Genomic DNA, 7,449 nt, shown 5'->3' on the forward strand with positions numbered 1-7,449 from the left:
TGTGTGACACACCACAGCATCCACTACAGGATATTAACACCTCAGGCTCTGGATAAAGGAGACTCAATAATCGGGGTTTTTTTGTACATAGATTTTCCATGTTACTTGGTAGTTCTGAGGTGATTCTTTCTCATTAGTATTAAAAGTATTATTAGTGTTAGAAGTAACATAGAAATATTTTAAAATCATTCTTTCCAACAAGAATATCCTTTTATAATAGACTCTGTAAAACCATATGCAATTAGGACATATTTGCTAAAACTCTCCAAAACATAAGGAATATTCCTCTTCTTATGCAAAGTGAACCTTTTAAAATGTGTGAAAGCCTCATCTCTCCTAATTACAAATTCTCTGTTAAATGTATTCTACTTCTACTCTGTCTCATGAAAAAAATAGTAGTTATATTCAACTGCATAACTTCCTTGTCTATAGGTTACAAACACAGTAAGATTTTGTTAATTCTGTTTCCACTAAATTGGATTTATAATTATTGTAACAGAAGATGGGTCGACAGTCATTTTCATTCTATGATTTTTAAAAGAATACATTCATCGTTTTTATAAAAAATGATACATATTCATAAAACCTTCAACAATTACAGTAAAGTATAAAGAATAATGTAATCAATCACTTAAAAAGCATACTACTCAAAACTAATCAGTGTTAATATCACTCTAGATATCTCTCTGTGCAGATGGATGGGTGAATGGAGAGAGAGAGATAACAGAAAAACATTTAGATGGATGGAAGTACAGGTACATGCTGCTTTACAGAATCTCACTTATTTTTATAACAGACTAATGATGGCATGTCAAATTCTTAAAATATTTGTGAAAAAAATGCTCTTCTAATCCGTTAAAGTTTCTCTTTAAAATCATTGTGCTTTGTGACCTATAAGTTTTTACCAATTTAATTTTAGACAAGCTGCATTAAAGTGTGTAACTTTTGTTTTTATAATAATTAAAAACAGCGAACCTATATTAAACTTTTACAATGTGCTAGGTACTATGTTAAAAGGATCTTCTCTTTCCATCATGTTTCCAGCATGCTCATAAAAACTTGATTCCTAATAGAGAGGTTAAGCCACACAAGCTGAACCACACAGCTAAGTATCAGACCAGAGCTGAACCCAGGCATGTGAAGTCTCCATTTTTAAGCACTAGTCCATAAGAAATTCATAAACCTCTCATTAAAATAACCTAGTACAGGACTGAGCAATTAATCATATTTTTTTCACGTTTGAATTGAGGATATCTTAAATTCATCACAATACACTGCCGTATTCAGTAAATAATTACTAAGAATCTGCTATTTATCAGGCACTTACAAAGAAATAAGGAAAAAAAAGAAAAAGAAAACCAATGTTTGCGGAAGAAATCTTATCATAAAAGAACAAAATGATAATCAAGGAACTGTATATTTTCATAATGTTTACATTTACTGACTTAGAAAATGAATTGTGGTTTATTTCCTGCCTGTCTTTTTATTCTATACGTAATATGTAAATATGCATTTCTTTAATAAAACTGAATATAGTTCCCATTTCATTCTGTAGTCTGCTTCTGTTTCACATAACATTATAGATATGCATTTCCCATGTCATTAAGTATCATTTTTAAAAAATAATTCTTAGTAACTCTTTGGATGTAATTTTAAAGGGTACATTCTAGCATATAGTTGAGGCATAAAATATTTTTATTAGTCCCCAATTGTTTAATGTTTATGCTGTTAATTTTTGTCTATTATAAGACAATAAATTTAATATACTACACGAAAGTTCTAGGGCTGAAATAAAATAATTCAACCTTTTCAATTTTTCAAGAAAAGGGAGAATGAAAATATCTGCCATCAAAAAGGCTTCTTTCTGATACTTAGAATCCCAAACTCATCACCAAAACGTGGTTTTCATGCTTAACTAGTGTCCTCTCCACCTTTCTATTTGTATGAAGTGACAATTTCGTTTTCTTTGCTTTTTCTTTTTGCTTGTTTGCTTTTTTTATCTTCTGTGAGAGTCACCTTTGACACTGTAAATAGCCAATTAGAGATTATCTAAATTTCTGGAAAAAAAGCAACTCTCCTTATTCTTTCTCTTACTTCACTATCTTTTGTTTTCCAGTTTACACATGAAGATTCATGCATCAGTCTGTATCAGATTGTCCTGTCTGAGAGTTTAACCATCATCACTGAATACATTTTCAAGCTTTGGTTTAAAAAATTCAAGCACTTCCAGCTGAGGGCCAATTCTTTTCAAGTGATGTGATATTAACGGCTTTGGTTGGTTTCTCTCCCTTAGCAGAAAGAAATAGTCCAGTGGCTTAATTTTTCATGCTTTTATGAATTTAAAAATTAATAAATAAAATTATCCAACGACAATAAATTATTCATCATGTTGCTTAACCTCAAATCCCTGGTTAATTTTTCAAATAATTTCCACATATACTTTTTCCTGCTCCATAATACTTCAGATACCAGTTAATAAATATGTGTGCTTTGTGTGTTGATTGCTGGGTTTAAATGTGTGAATATGTTTATCAAATCCAAGGGACTAATTATTATGAGCTTCTTACTGCATTGAGGAGCATTTTGCTGGGAATTGAATATTAAAAATGCAAAAGATCGCTCTCTGTGCAAAATGTAAACTGATTTATTCTCACAAGAGAAGATGATATACACTGAAAGAAAATTGGCAAAGAAGAGAAAATATATTCTAATTGACTTCCTTGAATCTGTTTTGGTTTTCCTCAACAAAAAGTTGGAGGAGGAGACATTTAAAGTAGTATGCACAAAAAGACTAGAAAAAATCATGTATGATACTAAAAAATGCTTCTGGAATTCTACCTACTGCATTTTTGGAGTTAGTCATTATAGCTACAGTCATTTGGATAAAGACATAGTCACCAATATTTAGATACAGAGTATGACTTCTCATATATGAAAATGTATCTTTCATGGGTCACTTAATCCAGAACATTTGCTCCAAAACTACTACCAGTGTAAATATAAAACTTGCAATGAGAACAAATATCAGCATTATCAGTTTAGTTAAACGCTGCCTGGTGTTTAAAGCATGCAGTCAGTTGTGGGAGAACAAGTATTTGATAACATTGGACCCGTTTTTTGAACACCTACATGCACTTTTGCTTACTATTAGTACCGGAAATAGATCTCAGAGACCACTTTATCCAGTGGTTTTTAAGTTGTATTTCTTTCCAGCAGCCCTGGGATACTTCCACAAGGTGACATGAACATGACATGGAGGGAAAAGGGCTAAGCAGGCCACCCCCTGCCTTGCAAACAAAGTTACTCAGCTTTTATCTGTCTTATACATTAGAGGGAGATGGGTATGTAAAGTTTCATTCGAGGAAAGAGAAACAAAGTTCCCTTGTCTAATTCCTTCCTTTCTCAGATAAGAAACCTAAATGCCAGATGGATTTAATTTTCTGTTGGTAAAACCAGATGCACCGCCCAGCTCTTCTACCTAGGCTAGCATTATTATTTTTTTATTTTATTTTATTATTATACCACTTGCACCCTCTCAAGAGTGCACATGGGATTGGAAGTTTCTGGAAGTGAGATTATTTTTGGACAACTTTCATAACTTGCTGGATGCAACTGAAAAGTCCAGCTTGGAAGGAATTCTCAAAAAGAAAAATTTTATTTCATGATCCAACCACCCTTTTCTGTGTTCCGGGGATCTCGACTAAGTCTATGACTTTGATCAGATTATTAAGCCATATGACTTCATTCCTTTAAATGAGGATAATATGATGCTAACAAATTAAGACATCAATAAGATACCACTGTTAGATCAGCAAAAGAGAAATCTGACTACATAATGTGTTGTTGAGAAAAATGGGAAGATAAGACCACTCAAGCGCTGTTCTTGGAAAGATAATCTGATTTAGTCTTTGTAAAACAATTTGGTAAAATCCAGCAGAGTTGTAAACATACTTGTCTCATAAGCCAGAGATACTGATGCCAGTCACGTGCCTACATATCTTATAGAAAACATATGTGAGGGTGTTCATTGTTTCTTAAAGTGGAAAATTAGAGACAGATGTCCATCCACAAGGGTGGTATATTCATATGATAAAATATTAAAAAGCAGTTATGATAAATGAAAACTACAGCTATTTCTATCACTATGTATAACAAAGTGCCCATGGACAAGTTACTTAATCCTTCTGCTTCTTTGCCAAAAAATAATGGTAATAATGGTAAATTATCTCATAGAGATGTTGTGGAGGTTAAATAAATTAATACACGTAAGTTACTTAAAATAGCCTGATGAAACTGTTTCAAAGTGTTTCTCTTGTTACTATACACCTAAAAAATAATGTGCAATTTGAAAAGCAGGTAGCTGAAATCTCCAGGTCTTACCTAGTCTTTCTATATTCAAAACATATATTAACCTTCAGGGTTTTAGCACAATAACTTGAAATTCTTGGGAATTCCTGAAATCACCATTTATTCTGCATTTTTCATAACAACTTTCTGCACCTTTTAAAAATAGTAACAAGTAGCCGGGCTCGGTGGCTCAGCCTGTAATCCCGTGCCTTTGGGAGGCTGATTTGAGTGGATTGCCTGAACCCGCGGGTTCGAGACCCGCCTGGGCAACTTGGCGAGACCTCATCTCTACAATAAATCAAAAATTAGCTGGGCGTGGTAGCGTGCACCTGTAGTTCCAGCTACTTGGAAAGCTGAGGCGGAAGGATCGCCGGAGCCCAGCAGGTCGAGGCTGCGGTGGCCGGGAGCGGCCACTGCACTCCAGTCTGGGCAACAGAGTGAGACTCCAACTCAAAAAAAAAATAGTAACAAGTATCCACAAGAATAAGCAATCATTTGTATGTGATAGGGTTACATTAAAAGTTTTAGAGGTGTCTTGCAAAGAAATAATGAACATAAGGTTTATTATTTTTAATTCATTTATTGTTTGTGACACAAACATATTTCAATGACATAAAAATGATCTCAACTTGCTGCAGATATTTCATGATAGAAGACAACTAAAAAGGGAGCATGGACACGAAAATGCTAACGTAAGTCATTTTTAAATAAAAGATAACAAATATTTCACATGTAAAAAATTACTTTCTTTTTTATTTTATTTGCTTATTTTTTTGAGTTGGGGTCTCACTCTGTTGCCGATCACAGTGATCCTCCCATCTCAGCCTCTCAGTAGCTGGGACTACAGGCATTTACTACCACACTTGGCTATTTTTAAAATTTTTTTTTGTAGAAACAAATCCTTGCTATGTTGCCTAGGCTGATCTCAAACTCCTGGATTTATGTAATCCTCCTGCCCTGGCCTCCCAAGGTGCTGGTATTATAGGCATGAGTCACCACACACAGACAATCTCTTTCATTTTACATTGACACTGGTTAAATTTTAAGAGTGTGTATATACCATATATATTTACGAGAGCCTTCATTTAGATATTAGGTTATACATGTTACGAAGTATGAACTAATTTCCTTTGTTAGCAAAGAAAATATTTGGTAGGTATTTGTTCAGGATTCAAATACTGAAAAACGTCAGCAAGTATTGTTGGCCAGTGCTCAGATAAGGTAACATTTAAATCTCCTAGCAAGGTAAATAGCATTACGTAGAATCATTTACCAAAATTGCCAATTTAATGACTTTTTCATATTCAAAACTTGCTATTTCTTGGAATGCCACTCATAAGATTTATCTAAGGTATACTATGCATATAACTTCTAAATATTTACTTCATTTGCAAAAATAACACACTATTGCAGCAGACAAAACCATGAACACACACTTATATGGCTGCAGTCACAAGTAAGATTGATGACACTGGGACGTCTTTCGTAGACACTCTTGTCCTGGTTCAGAAGACATCAAGCTTATTAACCTTCAGCTCTGCTTTTCTGCCTTCTATTTGACATAAATGAATTCCTTCCAACTGGCAATGTCTCTGTGTGGACCACTAAACTTTAACTCCTGCAAGATAATTTAGTATGTTACCCCATTTTCTCAACCAATATTTCTCAAGATTTGGGATTTTAAAAAATAGATTTCCCAAAAAGTTTCTGGGAAGAAATTCTCACATGGAAAGCCTAACATACACTATGAAACAGACCAAAAAGATACCACATTCCTTATTGTGATTGCCCCAAAGAAGAGGTAGAAGGATGAGTATCTGCCATGTGCTCCTTTGTTTTTTAAAAAAATGATAAAATGATATCCATTCATTTTTATGTATTTCTGATCAGTTATTTTACTTTCCTGAGTTTTTGAAAATCTCTCCACAGGAATCACCAGGGCAGTTGATAATGACAATTCCTGGGCCTTGTTACCAGAGGCAAGTTCAGATTCCTGGTTCTCAGGTCTGGAGTTAAGACTAAGAAACTTCATTTTTCCTGGTTGTCCCTGAAAATTGTGGGGTAGGTGGCACAAGACCAAACTTGGGTTAAACTGACCAGGTCGAGGGACACACAGATGCAAGCCAAAGGTACCTGCCAAGAATTCTAAAGTCTTGGCCAAACAGGATTTGCAAATCACACTCTGAGGCCAAAGGAACAAGCAGCAGGAGAAGCTGAATGCTTTTGCTCTGGGTAGCAGGTAAAGTCTCCCAATCCTCAGGGTAGATGCCTCTTGAATCTCAGGAGGACAGCACTGCTGTGATTGTGCTGGCCGACACCCACAGCTATTCATGCATTTCAATAAAGTTGGCACTGGATGGAGGTGGTAAAAGCCAGAAAATAAAGATCTACACTGGAGGGACAATTTGACAAGAATTTCCAAAATTCTTCTTCGTTAAAAGGAAAACTCCTAATCACATTCATATGTTTTCTTTCTTTATGATGTACTTAAAAGGCACAGTATGACCTCATGGTATTTGTTCTGAAGTCTTTTCATTGTGCTTTATATTTTCCAATTGTTTTGTAATAATAAACTAGTTTATGATTAAACTACTAGTTTCAAACCCTCATTATAAAGGAATAATGTCAGCTTCCTTGTTTCTCTTGATTGCTTGATTTAAAATGTTTAAACTCAGTACCATTAATTAGTCCATATGCTAATATCTGAGAAATAATTACGTCATGGGAAATGTATATATGTTTTATGATAATACTAAGTACTACATGAAGTAAGTGTTAGGACTTGTGATGATTACGAGAAAGTAAGTCCGGAGCCCCGTACTAAAACCAATGCACAGTCTCTATAACAGAAAAACAGAGACCTAATAAAAAGAAACACAACTACCTGAAGTCCTGCATTCAAGTTCTCGGAAAAATCCTGGTTTCAGAATCAATACTTTGCCTTCTGACAACACAGCCACTGAGAGCTTACTGAACTTGACTTAAGCTTCTGCCTTCTAGGCCTATACCTTTCTCTTCCCCCATCTCCTGCTGGCTTTTGATTTCTGATGCCAAACTGAAGGGGAACTTCCCCTCCCAAATGCAACTGACAAGGCTCATTGT

The sequence above is a fragment of the Carlito syrichta genome, unplaced genomic scaffold (assembly GCF_000164805.1).
Source record: "Carlito syrichta isolate Samal-C Ts95f unplaced genomic scaffold, Tarsius_syrichta-2.0.1 Scaffold308274, whole genome shotgun sequence".
Lineage (NCBI taxonomy): Eukaryota > Metazoa > Chordata > Mammalia > Primates > Tarsiidae > Carlito > Carlito syrichta.